Raw genomic sequence first — 25,903 nt, 5'->3', positions numbered from 1 at the left:
GGACCACTCTAGTTTTATTTTAAAGAGGGGTGCAGGGAGCTTTGGCCCTCAAAAATCATTATTTTTATATTAATCACAAAATAGCCAAAAAACTTATTACTAAAAATTATCATTTTCATCTTAAAAATCACCAACATTATCATCAAAACTTTCATGCCACTCAATATCAATATTGACAATCACTTGTAGAAAATTAGAGAAACAATAATAATATAATTATCCCACTAAAATCCCCAACTTGATTTAGTTCCAAGAACCCTAATTTGAATTATGTCAAAGTAGCTCATTTTTACTAAAAATTTCATTTACATTAGTGGGATAATTACTCATATGAACCCTAACTTAAATTAATTTTAAATAACCTAATTTCATCAAAATCCCCAAATTAATTGATTGCATGAACCCTAAATTTCATTAGTAACAAAATAACCAAACTCATACCTTGAGTGAAAAATATAAGATGGGAAAAATGGAAAAATCACTAGCTTTTCTTTCTTTTCTTTCTTGTGCAATTCAACACACACACACACCACCAAAACCCCAAATTTTTCTTATTATTAAAATACTTGGATAATGTTATTACTTGAAGAATTATTTGATTATGGAGGATGAATCACACTCAAATTTATACCCAATTTAATTGCTAAGAAGATAAGAAGAAATATTATTATTATTCTTGTTCAAGCTGAAAGGGTTTCATGAATTAAATTGGAGATAAGCTTTGATTTGAGATGAAAAGTGAATAGGAGAAGGTTGAAGAAGAAATTGTAGAAGTGTGACTAAAGGAGAAAACAATATGGGTGACATCTTCTAAGGATGCCATGCCCCTAAATTATTTTGGTGGGTAAATACCCGCTAATCCGCTATTCACTAAAGTTCCAACTAAATTAACCTCATAACTAAAAATTAATTACTAAGAATTTATTTTAATGTCAGAATTATAATAAAGGTTAATTTTCATTGGCCTAAAAACTTAGGATGTTACATTTCATTAGAGAGGTCATTCAGTATATACTTTCATCGAATTTTTAAATGCGATGGCGGAGCCCGTACAGTTAAGGCATTTGGCTATTACACTATATGACCTATGTTAGAATGTAAGCATATAATCAAACATATAATCACGAGTATGCGCAACGAAAAAATCGAAACATATATGCAATCAAATTAATTAACAAAGAAAGGAATTGAAACGTGCACATTTGCGCAAAGCTTCCAATAAGATTAATAATAATATAATTATTATTATTATTATTATAGGGTTTAAAGTAAAACCCCTCTACGATCGCACACTAGACACCCTATACCGTATGCTAGTATCCAATCACGAACCAAACAACCCTTTGTTTAAAACCCTTTGATTGAAACCCTTAAACCCGAAACCCTTGGGTTTTCTTTGCTTCGGTCGAACACAAGGAGAGAGAGAAGAAAAACCTACAACTATTGTATCGTGTGAAAGTATAAAAAATCCTTAAGCCTAATCCCTCTATTTATAGGCTTAATTGTAAAGGTTTTAAACTTAGTAGACAAATAATCCCAAGGCTTTCCATGCCTTGAAATTTTCGGCACTTATGAATTGGAATTAGGATACAACACTAATTCCTTATTTCAATCAAACACCTCCTCTTTAATTAATTAAATCCATAATTAATTAATTCGTGATTATATTTTAATTAATACGATGGTTTAAAAACCCATGCTACGCACGTCGAGTTTTAAATATATTGTTTGCACGTATTTTGTTTCCGATTTTTTAAAAAAACCAATGAAAGTTGTTTTATAAAACCTTATTATTCACCAACACATAGTCACAATGCAAACACTAATCCAACAAAATCAACGTAGCAAACTTAAAAGCACCAACTTATAAGATTTGAAAAACAAAACATATTCCAGTAATAAACAGGCAATGATGTAAGCATAATAATTCCAGCTAAATAATTCGAAGTAACTTTAACGTGTCCATGTTAGAATAATCATTCCATGGGCTCTTTTAGCCTAGAATTATCAAAAACCACAAATTTACATGTGTATATGTATATATAAGATCAGTTATCTCACCATTCATGCCGTACTTCTGGGCGTTTACATCCTAATGGCAATAGTTATTTACAACTTTTTTTTTAACAACAAATCCTACTCTACTACTTTAATCTATAAACCCCATAATACTCCATTGTCAAGATTTGAACCTTGGTCTTTTCTCCAAGAGGCATAAGCCTCTACCACCCCACCTAAGTGGTGATGTCAGTTATTTACAACTTGAACTCCACCATTTAGCAGCCAAAGCATTTTCTACAGTCTACTATCCTCATTCTCATTTTCTCAATTGTAATGAGGCAATGCATATTGCGCACCTTATTTTGCATATTTTTTTTCTCAAAAGTTTCTTTCGCATCAGCAACTCCTTGACAATAGTTGACCCTTGAAGCTCAATCATGTAACCTCTGCCCTTCATGATACTATATTTGTCTTGATTATCCCGCACTGTAAAGGTCAATCAGCCCTCCCTTAAGTTGTCCGAAAAGTAATGAACTATGTTGTTTCGAGCAACACAGTAATCACATTCCCCTGCACAGCAAAGCATGTTATCGTCTAATTTGTTATATCTATAAATGCTATAACAAAAAAAAAAAAAAAACCTCAATGTATTACCTTCTTAATAGAAATCATGAAGTCGGTGCTTATGTACTTACCATTTATAGGGTGCACATCCAACTTATTGCACACCTTGACACTTATAGGAGACCACACCCTTGACGCAGTTCATCAAGAAACATCAAGTTGCCGTCGTCATTTTCCAAGCTACCTGATCAGTCTTCCCCTTTGGCTATTTGCTGTCACCTGCAGGATATGATAAGAATGACGATAAAGGATGGATGAGTGTTATATTTTTTACATATAATAAATATAACGGGGATCATTATAAAAACAGGCCAACTTTAGTTATATACAGGTGGTAATTTACACGCATTTATTTATAAATGGTCAAATATAATGGCATAAATAAAAATGGATCAAACAGGGAAGCCGAGCCCATGTGTGTTTTTAGTGCATAAAATATCAGCCTATCTTGACCCATTACCCAATCGGCCCAACACACCCATCTTGCCACCAACAAAATATTGGAATCACACTAATTAAATACTTAACTACAGCTTAGAAAACCGTAAAAACTGCAATTTCAGTATGTGCAAACAAACTTTGTGTATTAGTGGTCCATTAAAGGTGAGATACCCTGTTTTTAGATTCGTGATCCAAATCTGGAGGTAATTTAGTCTTTATAGAAGAAGATTACCCATTTTATGTGCATAGGGACCTTTTGTAGATATCTTGTGAAGTAGTGTCTAAAAAAAGTATATAAGTTGCACAAATAAAACTAAATAATTTATTTATAATGATCAAAGTGATTACTGTTAGGATACTTGACACCGCAATGTTAAAAGCACACTGGTCAGATTATCAAAATATTTAACAGTTACAAAATTTGTGTTTACCATGTGCATAATACTTTGTGATTTGCTACAATGAACCATAAACCTTCTGGTGCTTTGCCCTTCCGGGTCTGTGACAGGCCACGTGAAAAAGTTCCCTTCAAAAGTATATATAAAATATAATTTCAAGAATGTTTTTGAACTTTGAAGTGATTATTATCGTAAAACACACCAGTGTCATGCGCGCTACTGATTTCTATGTTTAATATGACTGTTGGGATCCATTAGCTCCTTTGGTGTGTCCAACTTTCTGAACATGCTTAGGGTTGTATCCACCATGGCAGCCTTTGATAACACCGTGCCAATCATAACCCCATAACGTACATTTGTTTTGTATACCGATAAATAATTCTTCTAAGATATTTTATAGATCAAAACTACTTTCGCCAACAATTCTAAATGCAACTCAACCATTCAATTTAGTAGAGGTGGTGATTCAACCCATTTACTCACGAATGGGTTGATTATTTTTTTATCTCAGTATCAGGAATGAAAGTTAGCTTCATAGGCAATAGGTCCAATGGGTGTAGTGCTTTGTTCATAATGGTGAGCTCAGGAAGTGATAGTAGGGTTAATATTTTTCAGTTATAGAATGAGGATTTTATTAGCAGGGCAATGTGAAGTGTCATAGGGAAAACAGAATATCTAGAAGATGGATCAGTTGTAGTCAAGCTATAAACAACAATATTCTTCGTTATAGTTGATAAATTCACGATTCAAAGATTTTGCAAGGGCAAGTAGCTATGTAAAGATCCGTGTCGTGTTCTCGCTCATGTGAAGTGAGGCTGATTAAAAGGGATACACTTGGACTTATGATGAGAACTATACAAAAGTCCTTATCCTAGGAAGAATGACCAGGTGTTATTTCGTTGACTCAAGAAAGCGTAACAGTATTACACACACATATATATATATATATAGCAAGGCATGCATGATGTTGAAACATTCAAGCAAGTTGTAGAACATAAGTTAAGGTACACAAACAAAAATGATTAGAAACCTTGGCATAGATCTAAACTACGACTCTCTAATAGCGATCGAAAGCAAGAGGAGGATTTTGATTCTTGTTTTTTAACAGAATAGCCAAGAAATAGTTAATAGCAAAGATTCTAAGAGTTTATTGAATTCCTCTGCATTTAAGTACCAAATACAGAAAAAAATAGTTTTTGTGAGTAAGTGCGAAAGCTTTTGCATCTTCTTTTCCGTCCCGTTTGTCATAAATCGGCTTTTTTTAAGCGAAAATAGATAGAGGGGGTAGATCAAATACATTAATTATTAAATACAATAAGAAACGATAAAATTTTTATACTTAAATTTCTTGCCCGCCAACTAAAAAGAGCGATTGAGAGTGGATTTCAGGTTCGATAGTGTCAAAGTTGTCCTCTAAAAAAGAAAATATTGAATGAATTGATCGTAAATTTTCGGATTGAACTACCCCTTTCCTTTCTAGGGAAGGAGAACTCTTACGCATGTCTTACCATTTCTTCGGAATTTCCGCTCATAGTACGATTGAATTGCCCAATTCTAGCTCGACGCGCTGCTTCAATGGCTCGATATGAAAGACGACTGCTTGACGTTGCATGTTAGAACTCATTAAAGCCCGATTCGCATCATTATGCTCGATAAAAGGAATGAGGGAAGCCCCAATAGAAAAATATTGGAAGGAAAAAATACTTCGAAGATGAACCTGTCCAGAGCGAAGAGAAGGCGAAACGCCGCCGAAGCAACATAAGCAGGCTTCTATTAAACAATTACATACCTCAATTCTCCTTATTTGAGCTTCTATATATCTTTGCCTTCTGATGGTTTTCCCATGCTTCTATAGTTCAATATATACCTCATAGCAATTAAACTAAATCAGTTAATCAACATGCACTACTATTTGAACAAAGCTACTATCCCTAACGTCTACCTTATTCTTGTATTTGCTTGTTTTTCGCCTATGCATGTCAACAGTCATGACCAACAATCTGGCTGAGGTTCTTTTCACAACATAGATTCATCATGCATGTCTCATTCTAAGAGACATTCAGTTATAAATTTGTAGTTGAATCCGAATTAATATAGTGCATAAAATATTTACAACTCCCATGCATTCTCGTGGCATTAATTTAGTACTCCGTAAAATATACATTTCCCAACACATGTCACATATACACGCGGATCATCTTACTCATTCTAAGTGATATCAAAATCCTCAAATTTAGATAATTTCTAAGGTTGAGACTGAGTCCACAATAGATGGCAAGATGGATGGGTCAAGTAATGGGTCAATATGGGTATTATTCGTGCAAGACAAAACAGATGAGGTTGATTTAACTCAAAACACTTTGTCCAAAAATTTAAATATTTTAATTAACATTAAAGAATGAAATGATCAGGTTGATTATTTGAATTAAATTATCAAAGATGTTTTATGCATTGAAAGTATACTATTGGCGGCTTTTGACCCATTCATTTTGTAGATGCATTGTTTAACCCAAAACATTACCTCAACCAACCCATTCATAAGCAACAGTTCAAAACTGGTAGCTTTTAGAGTCCTATACTAAAATTAAAAAAAAAAAATTATAAGTACCTGGCCATTTTCTTGGCTTTCTCAACATCTTCCCAAGTAGCTGCACACATCTTAATAACACTTATACCCTTTCTTCAGCTCCTAAATCTTTGACTGAAGAGGATGCCCCTCTGTCTTTTCCTTGCTAGCTCATAAAACAATATTCTTCTTACACAACTGAGTTCCAACTTCCAAGAGCCTTTATCAAATATTCTTGGTTTAGGTAAGGTATATCATTCTGGTACTACCGATCTTCCACAACCATGAGACTTGCTTCTTCCTTGACCCTTTCTGACTTTGATGCATTGTGAGGCACACTGTATGGTTGTGCGATGTTTAGCTTAACATGTCGTGGTGGTGTTACGGAGGACTTTAACCTAATCTGTTTTTTATCTTTGACTTTCCTTGTTGACTTCATAGCATCTTCGTCATCATAATCTCAGTGTTTTCACTGTAACAATTTACATTGTAAATATTGTACCTTAGACGGTTTACCTAAATATAAAGTGGCTGAGTAGTTATGGGAGGGTAAAGTGATAGGGTGATCACGATAACATTGATAACAAAAACAGGTGATGGTCTAATATGTTATTAGAAGTTGTAGCAACTAAATATGAAGATGAGTAGTTCAGGCCATTTGCTATTTTTCTTTCTTTTTGGTAGCCCGTATAGTAACTTGTGATACCAGCCTTTAGTGGATACAGGGAATCAATCAGCATTTGATAAAGATCATCACTAAAGGATCATTTAGAAAGAGCATCTTCATTTAAGTAGAATAAATGGGCAACAATAAATAGGTCATCATTCCACATGGTTTAGGACAATACACTGTTAGCCCAACAAACTATATATATTTCAGTTCAAAAGACTTTTGACATATGTTGTAATAAGATAATTATGTGTTTAACATACCCACCTTAGAGCATGTCGTCGTTGTCCATGCCATTGGATGTCGTGAGGTAAAACAGGCCATGACCACACATAGCATAGATCTAAATGCACCAGGAAATGTGATCACATTGTTTGGTCCAGATGGTACATTCTATCTTAATACCAGACCTGCTCATATAGTTTCTTAGCAAATTTCCTCTTACCCGCAAGAGGGATAGAAACTTCGCAATTTAGTGTTAATTTAGGAAGCCCAATAATCTTATTAGCGTTATAATAGTTTCCTAGCAAATATGTTTTTCTCGTACAACATATAAATAAAAGTATGCATACGCTATTCACGGGCCAGGCCTACAATAAATTACTAAAAAAAAAAAGATAGTGTCCGCTAATTAACCTGATTCATAATAAGCTCTTATCATTCAATCGGGGTATGGAATGTTTGATTTCTCGTAAAAAGCATCACCATTAATGTTGCTGATAAGAAACTGAACTCAACTAAAGTAAAAACTTCCAACATCTCAGTCACATTATTAGAGATTAAACTATGGGATTTAAAATTTAAGGGAATAAAAGCATGCATAATAAAAATGCAGGTGATTGTTATGATGACACTTTAGGTGGGATTTTCTCGATGTGTTACTATCTCAGCAATAGAAACCAAAATTTTATCAATAGCACACTTACTGCGACAAAGACACGATTAATGAACCACCATTAAAGTTTGACCGATCAAATTATGCGTATCAGGGAATGCGATATGGAAATAAGCAAGCCCAAGAGCTTTTAATATCTTTTGAAGCTTTGAAGATGTTTGTTGAAAAAACTGTTTGACACGGTTTAATTCATTCATAGCTAGAAAGGGGAGGGACAATGGAGTAGTCGGCGCTGTCAAGAAAATATAAGTTCAATGATCGTTATCTTCGATAACATAAAAGGATTAAGTCACTGGATGACTATTGTATTTTCTTTTTTTTATATGGTTGCCCATCAACCAAAAAATTAAGCTGTATGACCAACATACTTTTCAAATTTGTACACGGTTGACCAAAAGTTGACTGGTTGACCGGTGATAGCCGGTTAAACGTATTTTCTTTTAGAGTTAAGTCACTGGATAGCCATCGTATTTTCCTTCTTGTACATGGTTGCCCATCAAACCAGAAAACTAAGCTATATGACCAACATACTTTTCAAATTTGTACACGGTTGACCAAAAATTTACCTTTTTACCGGTTACATTATTTTTTGATGACATGGCAATGAAGTGGATTATTTTTAACGATGACTTGGATGCCCGTCAGCAATTATGTGTATAAAAACATATTCCTAATTTGTATAATAGAGTTGTATTCATGTGAAAACACAAATTTTTGTGAAACCCAAAGGCTAAATTTCAGCCCTTGGATCAAAACAGATCTACGACTCATTAAAATTTTTAAAAAAAAACACAAAAGGGTATTTTCGTCATTTGACACATTATCCCACTTTTTTCCTTTCTAGTTCCAAACACACACACAGAGATCTCTTTTTCTCTCTCACTCCCCCTCTTGGGAAATCACCACCACCACCACCCTCATCGTGTTTAGGTCACCGTCGCGTTCCAATCGAAATGGCACAGCCATCATTTCCGTCGTCATCATCGTCTTCATCAGTCATCATCAATGGATCCTGAAAATTTAATATCATTGAAGGATATATTGAATACGAACATTACGACTTTTTGTTATGTAAATTCGAATTTTCTCAGGTGATAATCAAATGTAATTTGATAATATGTGATTAGATTTATTCTAACATTTGAACTTGTTAAATTTTATTAATTATTCAATTGACTTTGTTGTTTGGTACAATATTGCATACAAGGTGTTTGATGAAATGTCTGAACCAAGGTTTCTTATATATGATTTAATATCAAATTACATTTGATTGAGTATTGCACAAGGTGTTTGATGAAATGTCTAAATCAATATTTGATAATATGATTTAATCAACTTTATGATTCTGTATTAAATTGGTGTATAGGTTTGTGGATATAAACTCCATTTGTTTTGTGGAAATGTATGAGTAACATCAAATTCGATTTGTTATCTGTTATTGTTTACTTTTATGTTCATAATCATAGTTTATTATGAATAGAGATTATAGAAATTTCTGTTTTTGTAACTGTATGTGTAAAATCATATTTGATTTTATATATAGATTCTATAGATTTGTGTTTTGTAACTTTGTTTTGTACAATCAAATTTGATTTTGTATTGACGTTTTAGTTACTTGTGTTCTTATGCCTAGAATCATATTTGATTTTACTCTTACAGTGTGAAAATCCTATATATAATGAATTATTCAAAATCAAAAATGATTTTATGCATACATTGTGACAAAACTTATTCAAAATCAAAAATGATTTTACGCATACATTGGAGAAAACCTATACAAAATCATATATGATTTTTTATAACACATTGAGACAAAACCAAATGAGTTTCACACAAAGAAAACCATTTAAAATCAAAAATGATTTTACGCATAGAGTGTCAAAACCCTATACAAAATCATTTATGATTTTATTCATTCATCTAGATAAAAAAAAAGTGAGTTCGGTATCATTAAACATATTCAAAATCATATATGATTTTATATATGCTTCTGTACAAATAAACTTATTCAAAATCAAAGTTGATTTTAAGCATACACTATGAAAAATTTATCGAAAATCATATATGATTTTACGTATTTTGAGACAAGGTAAATGAGTTCTATACAAATAAACCTATTTAAAATCAATTTTGATTTTATGCATATAGTGTGAAAAGCGTATACAATATCATATATGATTTTACGCGTACATTGTCAAGAAAATACTCGTATACAAAATCATATATGATTTTGTGTAGCATATTGAGTCAACCAAATGGCTTCCTTAAAAAGAAATTTATTCAAAATCATTTTTGATTTTACTCATAAAGTCTGAAAACCTATTCAAAATCAACTATTCAAAATCAAAAATGATTTTACGCATACATTGGGGAAAAGCTATACAAAATCATATATGATTTTGTATATGATTTTGTATAGCACATGTAGACAAAACAAAATGAGTTACATACCAAGAAACCCATTTAAAAATCAAAAATGATTTTAAGCATATAGTGTGAAATACCCATACGAAATCATATTTGATTTTATTCATACATCTAGACAAAAGAAATGAGTTCGGTATCATTAAACCTATTCAAAATCAAATTTGATTTTGTATAGGTTTTTGAAACCGTATGCGTAAAATCAATTTTGATTTTGTGTAGGTTGTTTGGTATGCGCTAAATTTGTTTTGTTTAAATGTATGCATAAAATCAAATTTGATTTTGTATAACTTTGACACCATATGCATAAAATTAAATTTGATATTGAATAGGTTTCTTGATATGGAGGTCATTTGTTTTGTCTAAATTCTCTATACATAATCAACTTTGATTCTATACATAAAGTTGTAAAAACTGAAATCCCAAAAAATATCAACACATGATCAAATTTGATTGTAGGCATATAGTCACAAAATCAAAGTTACAAAATCAAAATATCAATACATATAATCAAATTTAATTCTAGACATATAGTCACAAAATCAAATTAACTATAAACTCAATACAAAATCAAATTTGATTGTCCAAATAAAGTTACAAAATCAGAATCTCTAAAATCTTTACATATAATCAAATTTGATTCTAGACATAAAGTTGCAAAAATTGAAATCACTAAAATATCAACACATAATCAAATTTGATTATAGACATATAGTCACAAACACACAAGTAACTACAAACTCAATACATAATCAAATTTGATTGTACAAACAAAGTTACAAAACACAAATTTAACAAATTCATATTTTAGAATAGATATATGTACAATCAAGTATATGATTGACTGTACAATCAGTAAATACATATATAATTAAACTTGATTTAGTACATACATTTTGGTTTAGACATTTCATCAAATACTTTGTGGGCAAAACTCATATAAAAATTCTAAACAACAACAACTAAATATACAGCTTCTTATCATATAAAAAACAAAAATGTTAAAACCTACATGAGGGGGACAAATGTATATGGTAGGCTTAGGGGTTTATGGTTTGAAGTGGGCTAACCCTAAAACTTCAAACCCTAAACCCTAAGCTACAATATAAAAACCTCGGAATAATCTGTAATCAACACGATTTTCTCAACCGAATTCACATCAACAATGACGTTTGGTTAGTGTGTGTGTTCTTGGTGTTTGTGTGTGTTTTGAGAGAGAATTGGGATCAAGAGTGTGATTTTCAAGTTTTTTTTAATGGTATGAAGAATGTGTTGTTAATATGCCAAAGTTATTTTTTTTATAATTTCTAAGGAATTGAGAGCTATTTATAGTCCAAACTATCTAACTATGCTAATTAACACTATTAGCCCCTCAACCTTAGAAATTATCAACTCATGACTTAACAACAAGTAAGTCCATAACTTAAATTACAATGTATCACTATTTTTGGATTTCTAACATTCTCCCCCTTAGTGATATATTGTAAGGTCTGAAGTACGTGTTGATTTGTCTTGTAGGAATGAATTTGATGAGCCCGGTGATGTAGACAATTGGTGTGTGAAAAACAAGTCTTCAAAGCTTTCTCATTGTCTTTAGAGAACTTGATTCAATTTTGGTCTTTGGACTTCTTGAAGTTAAATCATCTGTTGTTTCTCAATGTTCTTTGAGAACAGAGAATGATGAGTGTGTGTATTAAATCTTCGAGGATTGTTGAATCATGAATCAGAGTTGTCTTTTGAGGTGCGGAAGGTATGAACTTGTCTTGAATTCTTCAATCTTCGAATCTTGAAGTCATTTCTTTGAAATCTTGGAATGAAGTTTCAGAAATATGTACTCTCCCCCTTGATGTGTGCAATGTAGCTTTAGATAAAGTGTTTGTTGTATGACGTGAAGATCTTTAATTTGACAAAGACTCTTTTTGAATCTTTTCTTCTTTGTCTCGAATCTTCAATCTTTTGTCCTTTGAATCTTTGATCTTTGTCACATCGTCTTGAATACTTTTGAGAGTAAATATTTCAAAAATGTTTTGGAAAGTCTCTTATGAAGTAATCATTCTCCTCATTAATCCATGAGTAATCACAGTCTCTTTGATTTTTGAAGCTGAATGATAGTATTTCTAAAAGCAATTAAAACAACCAAACACAAACTTTTCTCCTTGTCCTTATCAATCATTTTTCTCCTTATCCTTATCAATCATTCAATCATATTATTTTCTCCCCCTCATAATGACAAGGTTGAAAACCAATGTCATTATGCAAACATTGATTGATTTAAATATTTAGAAGAAATAATCATGACTAAAATTTAGACATTAGACACATGAAGATTTATCAATGAACAAAACATCAATCTAATCACATAATCCAACCCAATTGTTCCTATGGATGACTAAAATGTAAGATTGAAGTTGTTTGGATAACCGTTGTATCATGGTGTTGGTGTTTTCTATGTTTGGGTGATGAGAAAAGAAACCGGATAAGAATGATCCGTTTGCATTCAAAAATCGAAAGGATTAATGAAATGACCGAAGGAAATGTATTATCATTTATCGGATTTCCTATGTATCATTGAGACATGCACAAAGCAAACCTCTAACATAGTTTGGTCTTTTGGCTTTCCAACCTCAAGAATGCTTTAAAGAATGTAAACCATGGTCAGTGTCACCTAGGCGTTCGATAACCATGTTCTACTATCCTTAAAGACTTTTAGGAAAAATCCAAGGTCACAATAGACTTCTTGTTACCTCAATAATTACAAAAATGCAATTATGAGACCTACGTTCAAAGCTGGAAATGATGTTAGCAATGGTAGGATTTCCATTTGATCATCGTGAAATATCATCTAAGATATCACTACAAATGTTCCGGCTATATCACAAAGATAAGCATGTATATCACGAAGATATGACGCAAATGTGTCCTAAAGAATGAATAATGATCAAATTAATGATCAATGATAAGAGCTCTAGACACAAAGTGATCAAATGAAGTCGGGTACTGGAGCAAAGTGTCACCCTTTTTCAATATCAACGTGTTCCAAATGAAGAGTTAATAGAGATGAGAAAATCTCCGTGAGAAGTAAAACAAGCATTTGTTAAGAAACACTTGAGTGGGTAGGTAAAGATGTGCATCGCTTCATTGGGTCCATGAAGTCTTTACCAAGATATCAACAAATGACATTTGATAGAAATGTGTTGTACCCGGCGATTTGAGAGTTTTAGGGAAGGGTATCATTTCTTTTAACCCTTTTCTCACAACATATCACCATAATCTCTCACTTTTCTACTGTACACCCTCCAACTTAGTTGCATGAATTCATCATCACTCAAGAATACCCTCACTATCTAATGAAAGAAGTGAAAACTCCGGGGTTAGAACTCATCGGCGATGATGAAATTCATGGAGTAGAATTTTGAGAAAAACCTAGTCGCTCATGTGCAAACTAAACACCGAACTTCCTTTGAAGAAAATATTGTGAAAAAATCATCAAATGAAAAAATATGTTTAAACAACACATTTGAAGTTTGAAAGAGATTTGAAATCACAAACTCCCCCTTAATCTATGCAAAGATAGATCGAAAAGATTTTCATAGAAAAGGTGGAGCAAAAATAATTTGTGTGAAATCAAATCAGGTTTTATGAAAAATGAACTCAATCAATTGTTCAAGATGAGATAACTCAGGAGTACACAAAGGCGTTCAATCCTTTGTTTCTCATATCAACAATTGAGAGTTTTTGAAATAGGTGTAACAAAATTGCAATTAACATCTTGTATTACACATATACATTCATATAAGACTACTTGGAAGTACACAAAGGCGTTCAATTCCGCGTTATCTTATATCAATTTATATGTATAACAACATGAATTAATTCCATCTTTGAAACATAAATAATTTTTCTTTTTAAGACCGGGTTGCATACAGAGTATATGCAAGCCATTGTAAAATAAATAACACAAATAAGCACGGGTTATACACTGAGTGTGCATAAGCCATTTTGAAATAAATAGTTCAATGAAGAACGGGTTGCATACTGAATATACGCAAGCCACCTTGAAATAAAAGAAAATTAAGAAAATCTTTTTGTTATTTTTTCAAAATTTTTATTGTTGTATTTGATTTTTGGTTTTTCAATTTTTAATATTTTAAAAAAAATGAATCAAGAATTCCTTCCATGGTAAAGTGAATCAAGGATCAAGATTTAGCATACCAAGTTTAGAGATTAAGAAATTAAACCTCTTTTCGTCCAGTGGTTTTGTGAAGAAATCAGCGAGTTGGTGGTCAGTTCCCACAAAATAGAGTTCGATGTCACCTTTCTCAACATGATCTTTGAGAAAATGATATCTCACATCAATGTGTTTTGAACGTGAGTGGTTGACTGAGTTGACGGCAATTGCAATGGCACTTTGAGAATCACAATAGATAGGGACACGATCATATTTCAGACCATAGTCAGTAAGTTGTGTTTTCATCCATAACACTTGAGCACAACAACTAGCAGCAGCTACATATTCAGCTTTTGCTGTTGACAGTGATACGCAATTTTGCTTCTTGGATGACCAACTTACAATCTTATCCCCTAAGAATTGTAAAGTACCAGATGTGCTTTTGCGATCAAGCTTACAACCTGCATGATCTGCATCTGAATAGGCAGTTAAATTGAATCCAGTATCCCTTGGATACCAGAGACCAAGATTGGGTGTACCCTTCAGATAACGAAAATTCGTTTCACAGCTTGGTAATGTAAATTAGTAGGAGCGGCTTGATACCTAGCACACATACATGTTGCAAACATTATATCTGGGCGAGATGCTGTAAGATACAACAACGAACCAATCATGCTTCTATACCTCTTTTGGTCAAATGGTTTCCCATTTTTATCAGCATTTATGTTTGTACGAGCAGCCATTGGGGTTGAAATTGAAGAACAATTAGTCATTTCAAACTTTTCAGCATATCTTTTATGTACTTACCTTGTGATATAAAAATACCAGTTGGTAGTTGTTTGATTTGTAGACCCAAAAAGTAATTCATTTCCCCAATCATGCTCATTTCAAAATGATTGACCATTAGAGATGAAAAATTTCGGCAAAAAGTTTGACTGGTTGACCCAAAAATAATGTCATCAACATATATTTGGACAAGTAAAACATGTTTACCTTGCTTACGAAAAAATAGGGTAGGGTCAATAGTACCTTTGGTAAAGCCTCCTTTGAGTAAAAAAGTAGAAAAGGAATCATACCATGCTCGGGGTACCTGCTTCAAACCATAGAGAGCCTTGTCTAACCTGTAGACATGGTTTGGCTTCTTAGGATCAACAAAACCTTCAGGTTGCTCCACGTAAACTTCTTCTTTGAGTTCTCCATTCAAGAATGCTGTTTTCACATCCATTTGAAACACTGTGAAGTTTCTGAATGCGGCATAGGCTAAGAATATACGAATGGCCTCCATTCTTGCAACAGGAGCGAAAGTTTCATCGAAATCCACACCAGGTTGTTGGCAGTAACCCTTTGCAACCAATCTAGCTTTGTTCCTTACTACAGTTCCATTTTCATCCTTCTTGTTCTTGAAAATCCACTTGGTGCGAATTGGTTCTTCTGTTCTTGGATTTGGAACCAATCTCCATACTTTCAGTCTTTCAAACTGACCTAATTCATCTTGCATTGCTTTAACCCACTTTGGATCACAAAGAGCTTCAGAGACGGTTTTGGGTTCAATGTTACTCAGTGAAAGTGCAACAAGACACTCATTGACTGTAGTACGAGTAGAAACACCAGCTTGTGGATCTCCGATGATTTGTTCTGCAGGATGATCCTTGCGCATACGTGACCACTTGTTGTCATGAGGAAGAGGATTTGTTGATGAAGGTCAACATTATCATCATTAAATCCAGAGTTCTGTTGAGCAATGGAATCATAGCTTGGAAGAACTCTTTCCTCAAAATTTGGATGATCAAAATCCAGTGGTACATACACATTTGGAGTATTTGATGGATTTGTTGTTTGGGTGATTTGAGAAGGTTGTTCTTGGTCATTCTTTTGAGAATAAATATCACTTGAAGATGATTCTTCTTGCTCTGTAGAATTTGAAGATGATTCATGATTGTTGTCTGGAACTGATTCATTTGTTTGAATGGGGTCATTGTTCGGAATTGGTTCAATGCTGACTTGAGGTTCCTTTTCTTGAATCGGTTTTGAATTGTAGAATTCTTCAAAAAGAATATCTAGCTCTTCACTTGTTGGAGTTGGATATTTCTTGAATTTTGAAGCTAAGGTAGACGTCCTTGAGGAAGCACTTGAAGTACTTGGATCACTGATTGTTGGTAGCAAACTTTCTTGTTCAAATATCATACCTGACATCTCGTCAAACCAAACATTCATGGTTTCTTGAATCGTGTTTGTTCGACGATTAAAGATGCGATATGCAATCGATGTCTTTGAGTAACCAACAAAGTAACCTTCGTCACCTTTCCTTTCAAACTTTCCAACATTTTCCCTATCATTCAAGGTATAACAGACACATCCAAAAATATGGAAGTAATTGATGTTGGGTTTGCGTTTGTTAATAACCTCATAAGGAGTCTTCCCATGACGCTGATTAATGATGGACCGATTTTGAGTATGACATGCAGTGTCAACAGCTTCAGCCCACATGTTTGATGGTAACTTGGAATAAGCAAGCATTGTTCTTGCTGCTTCCACCTGGAGTGATATTCTCAAATCCCAACCCAAGAAGAAGTTCTAATCTATCAATCTTTGACTTATTGAAATAGGCAGTGAAATCCAAAAGAGGGTTTTGTTCAACTTTGTACAACTTTTCTTGATAGAAAAGTGTATTCTTTTTATGTTCCTCAATTTGGCTTCCAAGATTTTCAATCTCAATGCCTTTTAAAAAACAGTTATGATTTAAATCAGAAACTTTTCTTTCAAGTTCAATTGTTTTTGGTGTAGCTTCTTGAAGCTTTTTATTCAGAATATCAATATCCATTTGTCTTGCATTTGCACGAAGCCATTCATTGGTCTTTTGAACTTCAAGATCTTGATTGTCCTTTTCAAGATCAAGTATGGTCTTTTCTAAATTATGACACTTTTTCAATAACTTAGAGTCAGGGGACGCATTCATTTCATATTCTTTGACCAACATTTCTTCTTTATAGTTTTGAAATTCTTGTTTCATAGCATCATAATCAAAAAGAAGTTTAGAATTTTCTTCAAGAAGTTTTGTGTATTCCCTTTTTGAAAAGACAATGCTATTTTTCAATTTCTTGTTTGTGTTGGCTAAAGAAGTGTAATGATTTGTCAGATTTGATAAGCCAATTCTACAAGACTCTTTATCTTTAATTGTTGAAAAAGTAGAGTCGAGATTTACCTCATCATCAGGATATTCCTCGTCAGTGTTGTCTGCCTCCAGCATCTTTTCTTTGCTCAACCTTGCCATGAAACATACATTGGCAGACAGATCTTCATCTTCATCATCAGTAAGTAAGAGCCACTTGTCATTTTCAGCAATCAAGGCTTGACCGGCTTCAACTTGCTTTGCCAGAAGCATCTTCTGCTTGTAGTATGCATAATCCTTTTTGCGAGGCAGTTTGCAATCCATAGCAAAATGACCAGGAAATCCACAGTTGTAACACTTTTTGTCAGATGTCTTCTCTTTTTCCATGATTTGTTTCTCATTTTCTGCTTTCTTGTCTCTTTGCTTGGAGACAGTTGTTTCACCTTGTTCAAAACTCTTGTGATGATATTGTTCCTTCTTTGGAAATGCACTTGTTGATGAAGTTCGAAGATTGTTGTTAGTTGGCCTCGCTTTGAAATATTTCTTCTTGAAATGCTTGGTAACAGCGGCAAGAGCTTGGTAGAATTCATCAGGAACACCATCTCTTGGAGCCAAGTAATCTTCTCCTTCCTCATCAGATGAAGAAACAATAGTCATTTGTCTTTTAAGAGCCTCAGAAACCTTTCGTTCAACAACCAATGCCAAAGGATCAGTAGATACAACTTCTGGCACTTTGTTGAATGAATTTTGCTTAGAACTTTGCTCTCATTCAACTTGAAAGATTCATAAAGAGTATGAATGGTGAATTTGGTCAGATCTTGATGTTGCTTGATTTGGGTTCCATATTCTTCCCATTCGGAACCAAGTGCTTTGATAAACTTGATGTTCAACTCAATCTCATCTTTCTTGACCTTGTTCTTTCTCAGTTCATTGATCACATTGCAAAATCGGTAGTAGACAGACTCAAGAGATTCATTTGGAGATTTCTGAAAATTGTCAAATTCGGTTAAGACATTAGTCAGTCGAATTGTTGAAGTTACATCAGAACCTTCCATTTGTCTAGCAACTTCATCCCAAATCTCCTTTGCTGTGTCGTAAGAATAAACTGAGCCATAGATCTCATCAGGAAGTGCTTGGTACAAGCATGACCTAGCTCTGTTGTCAGCAGCAGTACGATCTCTTTGTACAGCGTTTAAAAGATCAGGAGTCAAAATGGTACGGGTAGTCGGATGACGATGCATAGCAAGTCCATCCGTGATTGAGTCCTTAAGCATGTGACCATTTGTTTGACGTTCAATGTAATCCATGAACCTTTTCTTCTAAAGTCCATAATTACCACGATAAAGAACTGGTGGCTTGTATCAGTACCCAGAGACAGTGCTTCACGAGTAGTCATTTGAAATTGATTTGAATTGAGAATTGAATTGTTTTTGAAGAAATTTAGAAACTATGAAACGATCTAATTTGAAATGAAATTAAAACGATCTGAATTTGAAAACAGAATGAAACGATCTGATTTGTAATGAACATTGAAGCGATTAGATTTGGATTTAGATTGAAACGATCTGATTTTGAATGAAAATGAAACGATCTAATAATGAAGAATGAAACGATTTGTTTTGAAGTATGAAAGAAACGATCTAATCTGGAATTAAAATGAAACGATCTAAACTGGGATAAAAGTGAAACGATCTATTTTGAAGTAAGAATTAAAACGATCTGAACGATTTTCTGAGGAATGAAAATTCTAAGTGTTCTGAAATGATTTGAGCAGAGTTTTGGTATGAAATGAATTGAATAAAACCAATCACAAAGATCAGTTACCCAAATGTAGTATGATTTCCAATCACAACTCTGCAGAAATTACTCAAACCAGAAAAAATTCAAGAGAAACTTGAAACGATCTAAAAGAGATCGTTCTTGTTTCTAAGAGAACTGAAACGATCTAAAATAGATCGTTTTGGTTCCTCTTCAGAATTTCTCAATAACTTGTATAATTTTCAATAACTGAATTGACCAAAACCAATCCAAAGGATCAGTTAGCCACAATCAGTTATTCACAACACTTGTCAAAACGATCAAAATTTGAATCGTTTGACAATCCACAACATTGATATGAAAATATGAAGGAAAGAAAACTGAGACGATCTAAATTAAGATCGTTTTAACCGTCGTCTTCAACCTCTGAACATGAACAACTTCCATTGACGAAATTTAAAACTTCAATATCTTTTGATTTTCTGAGAATTGGTACATGAAACCACTTGCAAACAGTTTGTTTTCACCTCAGCAATGATCCGATTAACAACACTTAGCTTCTAACACAACAGAATCAAATCCCAAAATTTACCGCCAAAAACTCAAAATCTGAACTTTTGATCCAGATTGAATTAGAACATGAAACTTGACAGGATTATGTTATTAACTATGAGGAATCGAACGGTGAACAAACTTTTGTGATTTTATGTGATTTAATAGGTTAATTTCTGGATTTTCAGTGAAAAAAAAATGACGAACAGAAACAGAAATAAAACAGAATTAAATGTGATTTTTGATGAAATGTAATTGAATTCAGTAATGGATCGAGATCAAAATGATCTTCTCTCTGATACCAAATGTAATCAACACGATTTTCTCAACCGAATTCACATCAACAATGACGTTTGGTTAGTGTGTGTGTTCTTGGTGTTTGTGTGTATTTTGAGAGAGAAGTGGGATCAAGAGTGTGATGTTCAAGTTTTTTTTAATGGTATGAAGAATGTGTTGTTAATATGCCAAAGTTATTTTTTTTATAATTTATAAGGAATTGAGAGCTATTTATAGTCCAAACTATCTAACTATGCTAATTAACACTATTAACCCCTCAACCTTAGAAATTATCAACTCATGACTTAACAACAAGTAAGTCCATAACTTAAATTACAATGTATCACTATTTCTGGATTTCTAACATAATCTAAAACCTAAATGCTAAAGCCTACAGGAGGGGTACGGATGTATACGGTACGCTTAAGGGTTATGGTTTGAAGTGGTAGGGTTAGCCCGGTTAACCCTACAACTTCAAACCCTAAGCCCTAAGCTACAATATGAAAACCCTATAAAATATAACCCTAAATGCTAAACCCTAAAATGTTAAAGCCTACAGGAGTGGGACGGATGCGTACAGTACGCTTAAGGGTTTATGGTTTGAAGTCGTAGGTACGACTTCAAACCCTAAACCCTAAGCTACAAAGTAAAACCCGAGGGGAAAGTTACATTATAAAACCCTAAATGCTCAACCCTAAAATGCTAAAGCCTATAGGAGGGGGACGGGTGCATACGGTACGCTTAAGGGTTTATGGTTTGAAGTAGTAGGGTTAGCCTAACGGCTTATTTAGTTTAGTATTTAAATCAAAAATGATTTTGTATATATTTTCTTAATAAAAGATTGGGCTTATTTATTTTGGGGTTTTAGCACAACCATTATGTATTTTCTTAATTAGGTCAACTGTTGAGGATATATACTCAACACTACCACCGCACTTTAATTTTAAGAGACTGTAAAAATAAAAAAAAACAAAAAAAAAAACAAAAAGTAAAACATAGATTTAAAATGAGTTACATACAAAGAAACTCATATAAAATAAAAAATGATTTAAAGCATGAACTGTGATATTCAAAATCAAAAATAATTTTACGTATGCATTGTGGAAAACATATACAAAATCATATATGATTTTATTTATAAATATAGACAAAAAAAATGAGTTCGCTATCATTAATCCTATTCAAAATCATATATGATTTTAGTCATAATTAGTCAACCAAGTATACCAAATCATATATGATTTTGTGTAGGACATTTAGGTAACTTCCATCTCATTCATAAAAAAACAATACGAAATCAAAAATGATTTTATGCATCATTTAGGAAACATATGCAAAATCAAAAATGATTTTACACATACATTAGAGGAAAACTTTAGAAACTCATTTATGATTTTGTATATTACATCGAATCAAAACCAAAATAAGTTGCATAAAAATATAACCGTTTGAAATCATATATGATTTTAAACATAGTGTGAATTATCCATACAAAATCATTTTTGATTTTATTCATACTTATACAAAATCATTTTTGAATTATTCATAAGAATGATTATACGTATGCATTGGGGAAAACATATACAAAATCATATATGATTTTATTTATAAATATAGAAAAAAAAATGAGTTCGATATCATTAATCCTATTCAAAATCATATATGATTTTAGTCGTAATTAGTCAACCAAGTATACCAAATCATATATGATTTTGTGTAGGACATTTAGGTAACTTCCATCTCATTCATAAAAAAACAATATGAAATCAAAAATGATTTTATGCATCATTTAGAAAACCTATGCAAAATCAAAAATGATTTTACACATACATTAGAGGAAAACTTTAGAAGCTCATTTATGATTTTGTATATTACATCGAGTCAAAACCAAATAAGTTGCATAAAAATATAACCGTTTGAAATCATATATGATTTTAAACATAGTGTGAATTATCCATACAAAATCATTTTTGATTTTATTCATACTTATACAAAATCATTTTTGAATTATCCATAAGAATGATTATATGTATGCATTGGGGAAAACATATATAAAATCATATATGATTTTATTTTAGTTAAAGCAAATGGCTTCCTTAAACAAATCATATATAAAATCAAAAATGATTTTTAGCATACACTTTCATATTCGAAATTTGATTTAGTACATACACTTTGTCTTAGACATTTCATCAAACACTTTGTGGGCAAAACTCATTATAAAAATTTTAATCAACAACAACCAATAATACAACTTCTTATCATCTAAAAAAACAAAAATAAGAGAAAAAGACTACAAATCATGGATAAAAATGGTTTGTTTGTCCATTTTTTATATTAAAAACATAAACTACATAAAATATCAATCTAATAATATCTAAAACATCATCTTTTATTTGTTGTTGTTGCTAGTGGTTTGAGATGAAGATCCAGATTTTAGTGGTGGTGGTGGTGGTGGTGGCGGCGACGGCGGTCGGATATGTTGGTGGTGGTGGTGGTTACTGTCCAAGGAGTAGAAGAGAGAGAGTGTGTGTTTGTGTGTGTGTATGTGTTTTTTGATCAGGAGAAAAAGAAAAGAAGATAAATGAAAGATAGAGTCTTATTTTTTTTAGTGTAAATTACGAATATACCCCTCCGTGTTTTATTTTTAATTAGGGGTAAATGTTAATCTCCACCATTGATGGGAATGATCCAAGGGCTAAGATTAAGCCCTTGAGATCCATGAAAAGTTAAGGATGTAAATGAACAAAGCTCTTGTATAATAATAATAATAATAATATATTGAATTAAAACCAGCAGATTCCGAACAGAAGCAACAGACTCTAAAAAAGTTAACCAAACATAAATTCTCATATACTGAAAACGAATTCATACATGCTCATATATGGAAAACGAATTCATTTCACTAATTGTCAAATAAATCTAGGGTTTTCAAAACCCCCAATTTCAAACTAAATTCAATACAAATAAATCTGTTATACGTGCAACAGATCTGGAAATTTATTTCCTAATTCCAAAATAGGGTTTTCAAAACCCCCAAATCCAAACTAAATTTAAATACATGTACAAATTTTGGTCAACCGGTCAAGTTTTGGTCAACCGTGTACAAATTTGAAAAGTATGTTTTTTTTGGTTTGATGGGCAACCCTGTACAAGAAGGAAAGTACGATCGTCATCCAGTGACTTTTTAAATTGCGACGTCATTGTCACGTCATCAAAAAATAATGTAACCGGTAAAAAGGTAAACTTTTGGTCAACCGTGTACAAATTTGAAAAGTATGTTGGTCATACAACTTAGTTTTCTGGTTTGATGGGCAACCATATACAAGAAGGAAAGTACGATGATCATCCAGTGACTTAACCCTAAAGATAAATTCACTATCCCATCTTAAAGAATGGTAAATCGAGAGGACAACAATAACGACAAATAAAAATCTTGATATAGTTGAAGTAAATAATCTTTCAAATCGAGCAGTTCTTCAAAGACAATAGCTTAAAATTTGTCAAAATTATCAAATCATGAAAAGCAAATTTCTTTATAAAAAGATCATCATCAACAACAACAACTGTACCCAATCTCTGAGCGGGGTATGGGGGAGGTGAGCTGTAGACAATCTTACTTCTACCCAGAGGTAGAGAGACTGCTTCCATATGGACCTCCAACCAAGAATATGTAAAAGCCGTACAAGGGTAAAGTGTTTATACCTGTCTGTCGAGAAAAGGCTAAGACGATATACCTGTCAGTTGTGTCCGCTGGATGTGGCTACCTGACGAGTAGGGAAGAGTAGCAAACGTACGGCCTAAAAAACCTTAGCATAGTACATAAGATCTAGCAACCATAATACGCAAATAACAGCATAAAATGTAGGAACATAATAAACAAAGTCTTCAACAAAGTGCTCAAACAAGAGGGATGTAAACCGCCATGACAACCAAACCTATACGCAAGAATTGACTAAAGACTAATGGGATTAAGCTATTTCTAAACAACCTACATAGCAAAGTACCTTAGGCCACTAGGCCAAACTAATCCTAGTCTATTCGTAAAAACGCTCCAACACAACAAAGGTAACCTATACACCTAGTCCTTTACATGCTAACTTAGCTGCCTAGCTGGATATTAACTTAGACTAAACCTAGTCCTCTCCCAAGCACCCAAACCCCTAAACTAGTCATAGTCCTCTAATAAACTCTCATCGGTCATGTCCTCGAACAGGCAAAGCAATTTGGGGCAGCCAAGAGTAACCCCCCCCCCTCGATTTTGGTCTCCCTCTACTCCGACCAAAACCTCTATGGAGGTTACTGAGAACCAAAGTCTAAGAAAACAAAGTCTACAAAAACCTATTCCCATATGCCTTACACTCACTGTCCAACCCCCTCCACCAGAAAACTCCTCCATATCCTTCGATATTCAGTCTTTCCACCTCCGTCGGCCTACCTCTTCTCCTGTCATGTAAAAGCCTTCTATTGCCTTGAGTCACCTATGTTAGGCCTACCTCTCCCGGCCTAACCAACACAAACCACCTTAGGCAAGGCACAATGGGAAAAAGGATGTCAATCGAAGTCCCGCAAAAGACAAACCCTAACCTAATCCTAGTTCTCCAGGCTGTTATCCGACGTCATGTCCTCCGACAAACCAAGCTCTATTAGGTCCTTCGCTAGTCGGTCCTCCCACCTCATCTTTGGCCTTCCCCTTCTTCGTATGCCTTCGACGTGGATAGACTCCGCTCTCCTTAGTGGTGTTGTTCGATCCCTTCTCCTAACATGGCCAAACCATCTCAAGCGCCCTTCTCTTAGCTTGTTAATGATGGTCCCTACTTCAAGTTCGGCTCTAAAAACTCCCGTGGGGATCCTGTCAGATAGGGTCTTCCCGCAAGACCACCTTAGCATCCTCATCTCTTCCACCTCTACTCGAGACGCTTGGGCTTTCGTCAGAAAAATAATTTATTAGATACAGAAAAATATTCAACAAACATGGTGATTTTCCAACAATTATGATAAAACTCCCAAAGCAAATTCTAAATTTAATAAAAGCTTAAATCTGTTTGAAACAATAGTACAATACCATATCTTATATTTAATAAAGATAAATTTGAACTTACTCATAGTTCATGTGGATCGAAGGTTTAGCAAATGAAGATCAAATTTATTAGTGAACCAAAACTCTACTTGTAACAATTCATATTTCTAAATTCAACCAAAATAAGTACAGGGTAATATATACTTTTACTTTGTTAGTTTTGATCATAGCTATAAATTATTAGTTTTGATTATAGCTATGAAGCTTGTGTAGTAATTTTGTAGCAACTTTTACTCAATTTAAGCCATAAACTTGTCTCTCTATCTCCGATAAGCAATGCACTCCTCCACCCAACAATCACCTAATTAATGGCCTGTGATTGATACAATTAGTACAATGGATATTAAAATTCAAACACTACCCATTCAACCATTACATCGAATACCTATTGTGCAAGTTTAAAAAATCGCAGAACAATATCACTAAAAAGATTCATAGAAAAAGGGGAAAAAAAACTGGAAAAATTCACAATTTTTGATACGCAAATCATAAAATGTTAGATGAAACATACATAGAGAAGGATCTCACCGAAATATGATAATATATAATGCTGACACGCATAACCAGAAAAGAGAAATAATAGAAAAAAATAAGATAAACTAAATTAAAATAAAACACAAACCTCTAAGTTACAAAAGGTTTGGGAGGGAGAGGTTTTGGATGATTGGTGGTTATTATCTAATCTAATGCTCATTGTTAAAACAGAGTTGGTATCTGTCTTTTCAATTTTCAATAGGCAGAGATACGTGCCTTCTCATATGCCTTTTCATAATTTGTTAATTAATGGAACACTAAATTCACCTAAAAAATGACTTTTGGAACACTAAATTCACCTTAAAACGGGGCTCTTGATCACCAAGTAATTTCCTACCATCATATACCAAAGAAATAAGAACAGTCACTCAGAAATACCTCAATAATTCCATGGCGATTGAAGGTTG

The 25,903-nt window shown here is 33.2% G+C and overlaps 1 long non-coding RNA gene across 1 annotated transcript; it reads right to left on the bottom strand.

Moving 5' to 3' along the window:
- Nucleotides 1–1,967: 1,967 nt before the first annotated feature.
- Nucleotides 1,968–6,494, bottom strand: LOC122580419. The gene is made up of 3 exons (XR_006320791.1): nucleotides 6,073–6,494; nucleotides 2,656–2,844; nucleotides 1,968–2,571 (listed from the first exon to the last, which is right to left on the bottom strand). It is a non-coding gene; the product is annotated as an uncharacterized LOC122580419 (long non-coding RNA).
- Between the last annotated feature and the right edge of the window lie 19,409 nt (nucleotides 6,495–25,903).

Source organism: Erigeron canadensis, chromosome 8, assembly GCF_010389155.1.
Source record: "Erigeron canadensis isolate Cc75 chromosome 8, C_canadensis_v1, whole genome shotgun sequence".
Taxonomy (NCBI): domain Eukaryota; kingdom Viridiplantae; phylum Streptophyta; class Magnoliopsida; order Asterales; family Asteraceae; genus Erigeron; species Erigeron canadensis.
This window is presented reverse-complemented; position numbering and strand designations above follow the sequence as displayed.